This window comes from Rhinichthys klamathensis, unplaced genomic scaffold (genome assembly GCF_029890125.1).
Source record: "Rhinichthys klamathensis goyatoka isolate OS25496 unplaced genomic scaffold, OSU_Roscu_1.1 h1tg000010l_1, whole genome shotgun sequence".
In the NCBI taxonomy this organism is placed as follows: Eukaryota; Metazoa; Chordata; class Actinopteri; order Cypriniformes; family Leuciscidae; genus Rhinichthys; species Rhinichthys klamathensis.
Window position 1 is genome coordinate 1,980,726 of NW_026606563.1, and position 14,724 is coordinate 1,995,449.

Genomic DNA, 14,724 nt, shown 5'->3' on the forward strand with positions numbered 1-14,724 from the left:
GCGAAGCAACACTATTGTTATCTCACATACTTATTATTATTCTTCTTATTATTATTCTTCTGGCCACTTTTTGACGCGCTACTCCTCCCGCAGTTTTTGTCACAGACCCATGAATGAGGTGTCAAAACGTGCGGCCTGTTCGGGAATGGTGTGCTATGACTTTTCTAAGAGATCGGGGGTACGATGGTCGCCCCAGGGGCGAAAAACGGCCCAAAAAAATCCCATAGACTTAACATTGCGAAAAACTTTGACGAGTCATAGCTCAGAGTGTGAATTTCGCAGAAACGTGAAATTTGCCACATTTGAAGAGGCTGACAGACTCTGTAAGAACATACCACACAATGGGGTAAAAGTTGCACCCCTGGGGGGCAGGAGCTGCCCAAAGTTTCCCCATTGACTTACTATGGTGTAGGACGGCCCATGAAATGGGCCGTCCTACACCATAGAAACCGCTTTTATATTGAACATAACTCTGGATCACAGTGTCATAGAGACAAGGGGGCGGGCTCATTTTACTCAGACAACCAATCAGTCTCTCAGGATCATTGTGAAGCTATCAAGCCACGCCCTAGCAACCATTTAGAGCACCTTAGCAACAACTCCCATAGACTTCCATTGAAAGAGATCGAAGGGATATCTCTGGACTGAATTGTCATAGAAACATGAGGGTGGTCTCGTTTGACTCGGGGCAGCAAACAGCCAATCATGAATCACCTCAACACTTCCTAGCCACGCCCTAGCAACCATTGTCGAGCACCTTAGCAACCAAAATCCAATGAGGGATATCTTCCATTCTGAATGTCACAAAGGCGTGGGAGTTGGTTTATATCATTCATAGTGACAAGAAGCCTTTGGAGTTTCATGATTGGCAACTGCCAAGCCACTCCCTAGCAACCAAACAGAGTACCCTAGCAACCATTTTGCAAGACCAATATCTCTGCATCAGAACATCGTATAGAGATGGGGGTTGGTTTATACATTCACATTGACTTTGGAGCTTCATGATTGGCAGCTGCCAAGCCACTCCCTAGCAACCAAACAGAGTACCCTAGCAACCGTTTTGCAAGACCAATATCTCTGCATCAGAACATCGTATAGAGATGGGGGTTGGGTCTTTTGACTCATGCTAGCAAACAGGACTTGCTACATGCTACACATACTAGCAGTGAATAGCTACATGCTAATATTGATTAGCTAAGTGCTAAATCATGCCAATAAAATGCTACAAACTCAACAGTAACCATCTTTGACAACTACCAACCACCTAGTAACACCATAGCAACCACCCAAATTACCCTAGCAACACCCTAGCAACCACCCAGAACACCCTAGCAACTGCCTAGCAACGCCCTAGCAACCACCCAGAACACCCTAGCAACCGCCTAGCAACACCCTAGCAACCACCCAGAACACCCTAGCAACCGCCTAGCAACCACTCAAAACACCCTAGCAACCACCTAGCAACACCCTAGCAACCACCCAGAACACCCTAGCAACCACCCAGAACACCCTAGCAACGCCCTAGCAACCACCCAGAACACCCTAGCAACCGCCTAGCAACACCCTAGCAACCACCCAGAACACCCTAGCAACCGCCTAGCAACCACTCAAAACACCCTAGCAACCGCCTAGCAACACCATAGCAACCACCCAGAATACCCTAGCAACCGCCTAGCAACCGCACAGAACACCCTAGCAACCACCTAGCAACACCCTAGCAACCACCCAGAATACCCTAGCAACCGCCTAGCAACACCCTAGCAACCACCCAGAACACCCTAGCAACCGCCTAGCAACACCCTAGCAACCACCCAGAATACCCTAGCAACCACCCAGAATACCCTAGCAACCACCCAGAACACCCTAGCAACCACTCAGAACACCCTAGCAACCACCTAGCAACACCCTAGCAACCACCCAGAACACCCTAGCAACCGCCTAGCAACACCCTAGCAACCACCCAGAATACCCTAGCAACCACCTAGCAACACCCTAGCAACCACTCAGAACACCCTACCAACCACCTAGCAACCACCCAGAACACCCTAGCAACTGCCTTGCATCATCATAGCAAACTCCAACAACACCCTAGCAACCGAGCGGCGAGTTTTGCCACTGCAAGCACCACTTCACATTTTCTTCTGGAAATGTACATTCTAGTTCTTATTAGTGGTGCTTGCCAAAGGCAAAGCAACACTAGTGTTATTGTGCATACTTATTATTCTTATTCTAATTTTTATTATTATTATTCTGGACAAAGTTTGACGCGCTACTCCTCCCGCAGTTTTTGTCACAGACCCATGAATGAGGTGTCAAAACGTGCGGCCTGTTCGGGAATGGTGTGCTATGACTTTTCTAAGGGATCGGGGGTACGATGTTCGCCCCAGGGGCGAAAAACCGGCCGAAAAATCCCATAGACTTAACATTGCGTCAAACTTTGACGAGTCGTAGCTCGGAACGAGGATGTCGCAGAAACGTGAAATTTACCACATTTAAAGAGGCTGACAGGCTCTGTAAGAATATACCACACAATGGGGTAAAAGTTGCACCCCTGGGGGGCAGGAGCTGCCCAAAGTTGCCCCATTGACTTACTATGGTGTAGGACGGCCCATGAAATGGGCCGTCCTACACCATAGAAACCGCTTTTATATTGAACATAACTCTGGATCACAGTGTCGTAGAGACAAAGGGGCGGGCTCATTTTACTCAGACGGCCAATCAGTCTCTCAGGATCATTGTGAAGCTATCTAGCCACGCCCTAGCAACCATTTAGAGCTCCTTAGCAACAAGTTCCATAGACTTCCATTGAAACAGATCAAAGGGATATCTCAGAATATAAGAGTCATAGAAACATGAGGGTGGGCTCGTTTGACTCGGGGCAGCAAACAGCCAATCCTGAATCACCTCAACACTTACTGGCCACGCCCTAGCAACCATTGTCGAGCACCTTAGCAACCAAAATCCAAAGAGGAATATCGTCCATTCTGAATGTCACAGAGGCACGGGAGTTGGTTTATATCATTCATACTGACAAGCAGCCTTTGGAGTTTCATGATTGGCAGCTGCCAAGCCACTCCCTAGCAACCAAACAAGGTACCCTAGCAACCATTTTGCAAGACCTATATCTCTGCATCAAAACATCGTATAGAGATGGGGGTTGGTTTATACATTCACATTGACTTTGGAGCTTCATGATTGGCAGCTGCCAAGCCACTCCCTAGCAACCAAACAGAGTACCCTAGCAACCGTTTTGCAAGACCAATATCTCTGCATCAGAACATCGTATAGAGATGGGGGTTGGCTCTTTTGACTCATGCTAGCAAACAGGACTTGCTACATGCTAAACATGCTAGCTGTGAATAGCTACATGCTAATATTGATTAGCTAAGTGCTAAATCATGCCATGAACATTATAAAAACTCTATAGTAACCAAATGTGAACACTACCAACCACCTAGTAACACCATAGCAACCATCCAGAATACCATAGCAACCACCTAAAACACCCTAGCAACCACCCAAAACACCCTAGCAACCGCCTAGCAACACCATAGCAACCACCCAGAATACCCTAGCAACCGCCTAGCAACCACCCAGAACACCCTAGCAACCGCCTAGCAACACCCTAGCAACCACTCAGAACACCATAGCAACCACCTAGCAACACCCTAGCAACCACTCAGAACACCATAGCAACCACCTAGCAACACCCTAGCAACCACCCAGAACACCCTAGCAACCGCCTAGCAACACCCTAGCAACCACCCAGAACACCCTAGCAACCACCTAGCAACACCCTAGCAACCACCCAAAACACCCTAGCAACCGCCTAGCAACCCCCTAGCAACCACCCAGAACACCCTAGCAACCGCCTAGCAACACCCTAGCAACCACCCAGAACACCCTAGCAACCACCTAGCAACACCCTAGCAACCACCCAGAACACCCTAGCAACCGCATAGCAACACCCTAGCAACCAACCAGAACACCCTAGCAACCCCCTAGCAACACCCTAGCAACCACCCAGAACACCCTAGCAACCGCCTAGCAACAACCCAAAACACCTTAGCAACCACCCAGAATACCCTAGCAACCGCATAGCAACACCATAGCAACCACCCAGAACACCCTAGCAACCGCCTAGCAACACCCTAGCAACCACCCAGAACACCCTAGCAACCGCCTAGCAACCACCCAAAACACCTTAGCAACCACCCAGAATACCCTAGCAACCGCATAGCAACACCATAGCAACCACCCAGAACACCCTAGCAACCACCTAGCAACACCCTAGCAACCACTCAGAACACCCTAGCAACCGCCTAGCAACACCCTAGCAACCACCCAGAACACCCTAGCAACCACCTAGCAACACCCTAGCAACCACTCAGAACACCCTAGCAACCACCCAGAACACCCTAGCAACCGCCTAGCAACCACCCAGAACACCCTAGCAACCGCCTAGCAACCACCCAAAACACCCTAGCAACCACCCAGAATACCCTAGCAACCGCCTAGCAACACCATAGCAACCACCCAGAACACCCTAGCAACCGCCTAGCAACGCCCTAGCAACCACCCAAAATACCCTAGCAACCACCTAGTAACACCTTAGCAACCATGCTAGCAAAATGCTAAACATGCTAGCATGATGCTAGCAATATGCTAATCATACTAGCATCTAGCTAAAACATGTTTGCAACATGCTTATTTTTGCTAGCAACATGCTAGCATGTTGGTAGCATGATGCTAACAACATGCTAATCATGCTAGCATGATGCTAGCATGATGCTAACAACATGCTAATCATGCTAGCATAATGCTAGCATGATGCTAACAACATGCTAATCATGCTAGCATGATGCTAGGAACATGCTTATCATGCTAGCAACATGCTAATCATGTTAGCATCATGCTAGCAACATGCTAGCAAAATGGTAATCATGCTAGCATCATGCTAACAACATGCTAATAATGCTAAAAGAATGCTAACAACATGCTAATCATGCTAGCATGATGTTAGCAACATGCTAATCATGCTAGCATCTTGGTAAAAACTAGCTAACCGCACGCTAGCAACCGAGCGGCGAGTTTTGCCACTGCAAGCACCACTTCACATTTTCTTCTGGAAATGTACATTCTAGTATTGTGATTACTATTCACCAAGACAAAACTTCGGCACGCTACTCCTCCCGCATTTTTTGTCGTAGACCCATGAATGAGGTGTCAAATCGACCGGCTCATTGAGGAGAGGTGTGCTATGACTTTTCTAAGTGATCGGTTGTATGATGTTCGTTCAGCAGCCGATAAATCGGACGAAAAAATTCCCATAGACTTAACATTGGGACAACATTTGTGAGATCATATCTTTTGACTAGAAGGTCACAGAGACTTGGGGTTGGGCTCTTTTGACTCGGCCTATCAAGCAGCCAATAAGTAGTGACATAATAACTTCATATTCCCGCCCTAGCAACCACTTATGCCACCCTAGCAACTATAAAACAACATATTCAAGCCATATCTCAGCTCCAGAAAATAGAGGAAACATGGAGTTTGCCTTTTTTGACTCAGACAGTCAACTAGTCTTTAAATATCATCTCATAAACTCTATAAGCACACCATAGCAACCATATAGGGAACCCTAGTAACCATACAAACACATGAATAAGCCATATCTCAGCACCACAATATCGTACAGACATGGTTCTTTGCTCGTATGCAATCATTTACCACACCGTAGCAACCGAGCAGCGAGTTTTGCCACTGCAAGCACCACTTCACATTTTCTTCTGGAAATGTACATTCTAGTTAGTGGTGCTTGCCTATGGCGAAGCAACACTATTGTTATCTCACATACTTATTATTCTTCTTATAATTATTATTATTCTTCTGGCCACTTTTTGACGCGCTACTCCTCCCGCAGTTTTTGTCACAGACCCATGAATGAGGTGTCAAAACGTGCGGCCTGTTCGGGAATGGTGTGCTATGACTTTTCTAAGAGATCGGGGGTACGATGGTCGCCCCAGGGGCGAAAAACGGGCCAAAAAAATCCCATAGACTTAACATTGCGAAAAACTTTGACGAGTCGTAGCTCGGAACGAGGATGTCGCAGAAACATGAAATTTGCCACATTTGAAGAGGCTGACAGGCTCTGTAAGAACATACCACACAATGGGGTAAAAGTTGCACCCCTGGGGGGCAGGAGCGGCCCAAAATTTCCCCATTGACTTACTATGGTGTAGGACGGCCCATGAAATGGGCCGTCCTACACCATAGAAACCGCTTTTATATTGAACATAACTCTGGATCACAGTGTCGTAGAGACAAAGGGGCGGGCTCATTTTACTCAGACGGCCAATCATTCTCTCAGGATCATTGTGAAGCTATCAAGCCACGCCCTAGCAACCATTTAGAGCTCCTTAGCAACAAGTTCCATAGACTTCCATTGAAAGAGATCGAAGGGATATCTCTGGACTGAATTGTCATAGAAACATGAGGGTGGTCTCGTTTGACTCGGGGCAGCAAACAGCCAATCATGAATCACCTCAACACTTCCTAGCCACGCCCTAGCAACCATTGTCGAGCACCTTAGCAACCAAAATCCAAAGAGGAATATCGTCCATTCTGAATGTCACAGAGGCACGGGAGTTGGTTTATATCATTCATACTGACAAGCAGCCTTTGGAGTTTCATGATTGGCAGCTGCCAAGCCACTCCCTAGCAACCAAACAAGGTACCCTAGCAACCATTTTGCAAGACCTATATCTCTGCATCAAAACATCGTATAGAGATGGGGGTTGGTTTATACATTCACATTCACTTTGGAGCTTCATGATTGGCAGCTGCCAAGCCACTCCCTAGCAACCAAACAGAGTACCCTAGCAACCGTTTTGCAAGACCAATATCTCTGCATCAGAACATCGTATAGAGATGGGGGTTGGCTCTTTTGACTCATGCTAGCAAACAGGACTTGCTACATGCTAAACATGCTAGCTGTGAATAGCTACATGCTAATATTGATTAGCTAAGTGCTAAATCATGCCATGAACATTATAAAAACTCTATAGTAACCAAATGTGAACACTACCAACCACCTAGTAACACCATAGCAACCATCCAGAATACCATAGCAACCACCTAAAACACCCTAGCAACCACCCAAAACACCCTAGCAACCGCCTAGCAACACCATAGCAACCACCCAGAATACCCTAGCAACCGCCTAGCAACCACCCAGAACACCCTAGCAACCGCCTAGCAACACCCTAGCAACCACTCAGAACACCCTAGCAACCACCTAGCAACACCCTAGCAACCACCCAGAACACCCTAGCAACCGCCTAGCAACACCCTAGCAACCACCCAGAACACCCTAGCAACCACCTAGCAACACCCTAGCAACCACCCAAAACACCCTAGCAACCACCTAGCAACCCCCTAGCAACCACCCTGAACACCCTAGCAACCACCTAGCAACACCCTAGCAACCACCCAGAACACCCTAGCAACCACCTAGCAACACCCTAGCAACCGCCCAGAATACCCTAGCAACCGCCTAGCAACCACCCAGAACACCCAAAACACCCTAGCAACCACCTAGCAACCCCCTAGCAACCACCCAGAACACCCTAGCAACCACCTAGCAACACCCTAGCAACCACCTAGCAACACCCTAGCAACCACCTAGCAACACCCTAGCAACCACCCAAAACACCCTAGCAACACCCTAGCAACCACCCAGAATACCCTAGCAACCACCCAAAACACCCTAGCAACCACCCAGAATACCCTAGCAACCGCATAGCAACACCATAGCAACCACCCAGAACACCCTAGCAACCGCCTAGCAACACCATAGCAACCACCCAGAACACCCTAGCGACCACCTAGCAACACCCTAGCAACCACTCAGAACACCCTAGCAACCGCCTAGCAACACCCTAGCAACCACCCAGAACGCCCTAGCAACCGCCTAGCAACACCCTAGCAACCACCCAGAAGACCCTAGCAACCGCCTAGCAACACCCTAGCAACCACCTAGCAACACCCTAGCAACCACCCAGAACACCCTAGCAACCGCCTAGCAACCACCCAGAACACCCTAGCAACCGCCTAGCAACCACCCAAAACACCCTAGCAACCACCCAGAATACCCTAGCAACCGCCTAGCAACACCATAGCAACCACCCAGAACACCCTAGCAACCGCCTAGCAACGCCCTAGCAACCACCAATAATACCCTAGCAACCACCTAGTAACACCTTAGCAACCATGCTAGCAACATGCTAGCAACATGCTAAAAATGCTAGCATGATGCTAGCAATATGCTAATCATGCTAGCATCTAGCTAAAACATGTTTGCAACATGCTTATTTTTGCTAGCAACATGCTAGCATGTTGGTAGCATGATGCTAACAACATGCTAATCATGCTAGCATGATGCTAGCAACATGCTAATCATGCTAGCATCATGCTAGCAACATGCTAGCAACATGCTAATCATGCTAGCATCATGCTAGCAACATGCTAATCAAGCTAGCATTATGCTAATCATGCTAGCATGATGTTAGCAACATGCTAATAATGCTAGCATAATGCTAACAACATGCTAATCATGCTAGCATGATACTAGCATCATGCTAATCATGCTAGCATCTTGGTAAAAACTAGCTAACCGCACCCTAGCAACCGAGCGGCGAGTTTTGCCACTGCAAGCACCACTTCACATTTTCTTCTGGAAATGTACATTCTAGTTAGTGGTGCTTGCCTATGGCAAAGCAACACTAGTGTTATTGTGCATACTTATTATTCTTATTATTCCACACAAAGTTTGGCGCGCTACTCCTCCCGCAGCTTTTGTCACACACACCTGAGTGAGGCGTCAAATCGACCGGCTCATTGAGGAGAGGTGTGCTATGACTTTTCTAAGAGATCGGGTGTACGATGTTCGCACAGCGGACGAAAAAGCGGCCAAAAAAGTCCCATTGACTTAACATTGCGGAATTTTCAGAAATTTAAATCTCAACTGCCACTTTCACACACACCCACAGAAAAGGGCCTGACAGCCCTGCTGTCAGGCCCTCTCTCTCTCCCTCAGAGGATTTATTTTATCAAGCAGCCAATAAGTAATGGCCTAACATCTTCATAGCCACACCATAGCAACCAGTTACAGCACCCTAGCAACCGTAGGCCATAGGCACGAGGCCGCAGGCCGAGTGCCATACTAAATATCTCTATAAAAACTCTATAAAAACTCCATATAAAACTCCATAGTAATTATCTGTAAATAAATACATGCCGACATCACAGACCCCTGAGTGAGGCGTCAAATTGTGCGGATTATTGAGGAGAGGTGTGCTGTAACTTTTCTTACCGATCGGGGGTACGTTGTTTGCCCCAGGGGCAAATAATTGGCTGAAAAAAGTCCCATAGACTTAACATTGGCACAAAATTTGTGAGATCATATCTTTTGACCAGAAGGTCATAGAGACTTGGGGTTGGGCTCTTTTGACTCGGCCTATCAAGCAGCCAATAAGTATTGACATAATAACTTCATATTCACGCCCTAGCAACCACTTAGGGCAGCCTAGCAACCATAAAACAACATATTAAAGCCATTATCTCAGCTCCAGAAAATAGAAGAAACATGGAGTTTGCCTTTTTTGACTCAGACTGTCAACTACTCTTTAAATATCATCTCATAAACTGTTTAAGCACACCATAGCAACCATATAGGGAACCCTAGTAACCATACAAACACATGAATAAGCCATATCTCAGCACCAGAACATCGTACAGACATGGTTGTTGGCTCGTATGCAATAATGTACCACACTCTAGCAACCGAGCGGCGAGTTTTGCCACTGCAAGCACCACTTCACATTTTCTTCTGGAAATGTACATTCTAGTTAGTGGTGCTTGCCTATGGCGAAGCAACACTATTGTTATCTCACATACTTATTATTCTTATTCTTCTTATTCTTCTGGCCACTTTTTGACGCGCTACTCCTCCCGCAGTTTTTGTCACAGACCCATGAATGAGGTGTCAAAACGTGCGGCCTGTTCGGGAATGGTGTGCTATGACTTTTCTAAGAGATCGGGGGTACGATGGTCGCCCCAGGGGCGAAAAACGGCCCAAAAAAATCCCATAGACTTAACATTGCGAAAAACTTTGACGAGTCGTAGCTCGGAACGAGGATGTCGCAGAAATGTGTAATTTACCACATTTGAAGAGGCTGACAGGCTCTGTAAGAACATACCACACAATGGGGTAAAAGTTGCACCCCTGGGGTGCAGGAGCTGCCCAAAGTTTCCCCATTGACTTACTATGGTGTAGGACGGCCCATGAAATGGGCCGTCCTACACCATAGAAACCGCTTTTATATTGAACATAACTCTGGATCACAGTGTCATAGAGACAAGGGGGCGGGCTCATTTTACTCAGACAACCAATCAGTCTCTCAGGATCATTGTGAAGCTATCAAGCCACGCCCTAGCAACCATTTAGAGCACCTTAGCAACAACTCCCATAGACTTCCATTGAAAGAGATCGAAGGGATATCTCTGGACTGAATTGTCATAGAAACATGAGGGTGGTCTCGTTTGACTCGGGCCAGCAAACAGCCAATCATGAATCACCTCAACACTTGCTAGCCACGCCCTAGCAACCATTGTCGAGCACCTTAGCAACCAAAATCCAAAGAGGAATATCGTCCATTCTGAATGTCACAGAGGCATGGGAGTTGGTTTATATCTTTCATAGTGACAAGCAGCCTTTGGAGTTTCATGATTGGCAGCTGCCAAGCCACTCCCTAGCAACCAAACAGAGTACCCTAGCAACCATTTTGCAAAACCAATATCTCTGCATCAGAACATCGTATAGAGATGGGGGTTGGTTTATACATTCACATTGACTTTGGAGCTTCATGATTGGCAGCTGCCAAGCCACTCCCTAGCAACCAAACAGAGTACCCTAGCAACCGTTTTGCAAGACCAATATCTCTGCATCAGAACATCGTATAGAGATGGGGGTTGGCTCTTTTGACTCATGCTAGCAAACAGGACTTGCTACATGCTACACATGCTAGCAGTGAATAGCTACATGCTAATATTGATTAGCTAAGTGCTAAATCATGCCAATAAAATGCTACAAACTCAACAGTAACCATCTTTGACAACTACCAACCACCTAGTAACACCATAGCAACCACCCAAATTACCCTAGCAACACCCTAGCAACCACCCAGAACACCCTAGCAACTGCCTAGCAACGCCCTAGCAACCAACCAGAACACCCTAGCAACCGCCTAGCAACCACCCAGGATACCCTAGCAACCACCTAGCAACGCCCTAGCAACAACCCAGATTACCCTAGCAACCGCCTAGCAACGCCCTAGCAACCGCCTAGCAACCACCCAGAACACCCTAGCAACTGCCTAGCAACCACCCAGAACACCCTAGCAACCGCCTAGCAACCGCCCAGGATACCCTAGCAACTACCTAGCAACGCCCTAGCAACCACCCTCGAACACCATAGCAATGGCCTAGCAACACCCTAGCAACCACTCAGAACACCCTAGCAACCACCTAGCAACACCCTAGCAACCACTCAGAACACCCTAGCAACCACCTAGTAATACCTTAGCAACCATGCTAGCATAATGCTAGCAACATGCTAAACATGCTAGCATCATGCTAGCAACATGCTAAACATGCTAGCATCATGCTAGCAACATGCTAATCATGCTAGCATAATGCTAGCAACATGCTAATCATGCTAGCATGATGCTAGAAACATGCTAATCATGCTAGCAACTAGCTACAAACATGTTAGCAACAGGCTAATCATGCTAGCATCATGCTAGCAACATGCTAATCATGCTAGTAACATGCTAGCAACATGCTAATCATGCTAGCAATATGCTAGAAACATGCTAATCATGCTAGCATCATGCTAGCAACATGCTAATTATGCTAGCAACATGCTAATCATGCTAGCATCATGCTAGAATCACGCTAGCAACATGCTAATCATGCTAGCAACATGCTAGCAATATGCTAGCAACATGCTAATCATGCTAGCATCATTCTAGCAACATGCTAATCATGCTAGCATCATGCTAGCAACATGCTAGCAACATGCTAAACATGCTAGCAACATGCTAGCAACATGCTAAACATGCTAGCAATATGCTAATCATGCTAGCATGATGCTAGCAATATGCTAATCATGCTAGCAACATGCTAGCAACATGCTAATCATGCTAGCATCATGCTAGCAATATGCCAATCATGCTAGCATCATGCTAGCAACATGCTAATCATGCTAGCATCATGCTAGCATCATGCTAACAACATGCTAATCATGCTAGCAACATGCTAGCAACATGCTAATCATGCTAGCATCATGCTAGCAACATGCTAATCATGCTAACATCATGCTAGCAACATGCTAGCAACATGCTAAACATGCTAGCAATATGCTAGCAACATGCTAATCATGCTAGCATCATGCTAGCAACATGTTAATCATGCTAGCATCATGCTAGCAACATGCTAGCAACATGCTAAACATGCTAGCATCATGCTAGCAAGATGCTAGCAACATGCTAGCAACATGCTAAACATGCTAGCATCATGCTAGCAACATGCTAAACATGCTAGCATGATGCTAGCAATATGCTAATCATGCTAGCATGATGCTAGCAATATGCTAAACATGCTAGCATGATGCTAGCAATATGCTAATCATGCTAGCATGATGCTAGCAATATGTTAATCATGCTAGCATGATGCAAATAATGCTAGCATCTAACTAAAACATGTTTGCAACATTCTTATTTTTGCTAGCATCATGCTAGCAACATGCTAGCATAATGGGAGAATCTAACTAAAACATGCTAGTAACATGCTTATAATGCTAGCATGATGCTAGCAACATGCTAATCATGCTAGCATGATGCTAGCAACATGCTAATCATGCTAATCACGCTAGCATCTTGGTAAAAACTAGCTAACCGCACGCTAGCAACCGAGCGGCGAGTTTTGCCACTGCAAGCACCACTTCACATTTTCTTCTGGAAATGTACATTCTAGTGTTGTGATTACTATTCTCCTAGACAAAACTTCGGCACGCTACTCCTCCCACACCTTTTGTCGTAGACCCATTAATGAGGTGTCAAATCGACCGGTTCATTGAGGAGAGGTGTGCTATGACTTTTCTAAGCGATCGGTTGTACGATGTTCGTCCGGCGGGCGATAAATCGGCCAAAAAAAGTCCCATAGACTTAACATTGGCACAAAATTTGTTATATCATATTTTTTGACCAGAAGGTCATAGAGACTTGAGGTTGGGCTCTTTTGACTCGGCCTATCAAGCAGCCAATAAGTAGTGACATAATAACTTCATATTCGCGCCCTAGCAACCACTTATGCCACCCTAGCAACCATAAAACTACATTTCCAAGCCATATTTCAGGTCCAGAAAATAGAAAAAACATGGAGTTTGCCTTTTTTGACTCAGACTGTCAACTACTCTTTAAATATCATCTCATAAACTGTATAAGCACACCATAGCAACCATATAGGGTACCCTAGTAACCATACAAACACATGAATTAGCCTTATCTCAGCTCCACAATATCGTACAGACATGGTTGTTGGCTCGTATGCAATCGTGTGCCACACTCTAGCAACCGAGCGGCGAGTTTTGCCACTGCAAGCACCACTTCACATTTTCTTCTGGAAATGTACATTCTAGTATTGTGATTACTATTCACCTAGAAAAAACTTCGGCACGCTACTCCTCCCGCACCTTTTGTCGTAGACCCATGAATGAGGTGTCAAATTGACCGGTTCATTGAGGAGAGGTGTGCTATGACTTTTCTAAGCGATTGGTTGTACGATGTTCGTCCGGCGGGCGATAAATCGGCCAAAAAAATTCCCATAGACTTAACATTGGCACAAAATTTGTGAGATCATATCTTTTCACCAGAAGGTCATAGAGACTTGGGGTTGGGCCCTTTTGACTCGGCCTATCAAGAAGCCAATAAGTAGTGACATAACAACTTCATGTCCACGCCCTAGCAACCACTTAGGGCACCCTAGCAACCATAAAACAACATTTACAAGCCATATTTCAGCTCCAGAAAATTGTAGAGACATGGAGCTTGGCTTTTTTTACTCAGACTGTCAACTAGTCCTTAAATATCATCTCATAAACTGTATAAGCACACCATAGCAACCATATAGGGTACCCTAGTAACCATACAAACACATGAATAAGCCATATCTCCGCATCAGAACTTCGTACAGACATGGTTGTTGGCTCGTATGCAATAATGTACCACACCCTAGCAACCGGGCGGCGAGTTTTGCCACTGCAAGCACCACTTCACATTTTCTTCTGGAAATGTACATTCTAGTATTGTGATTACTATTCACCTAGACAAAACTTCGGCACGCTACTCCTCCCGCACGTTTTCTCGTAGACCCATGAATGAGGTGTCAAATCGACCGGTTCATTGAGGAGAGGTGTGCTATGTCTTTTCTAAGCGATCGGTTGTACGATGTTCGTTTGGCGGGCGAAAAAATTTCCGAAAAAAGTCCCATAGACTTAACATTGGCACAAAATATGTGAGATCATATCTTTTGACCAGAAGGTCATAGAGACTTGGGATTGGGCTCTTTTGACTCGGCCTATCAAGCAGCCAATAAGTAGTGACA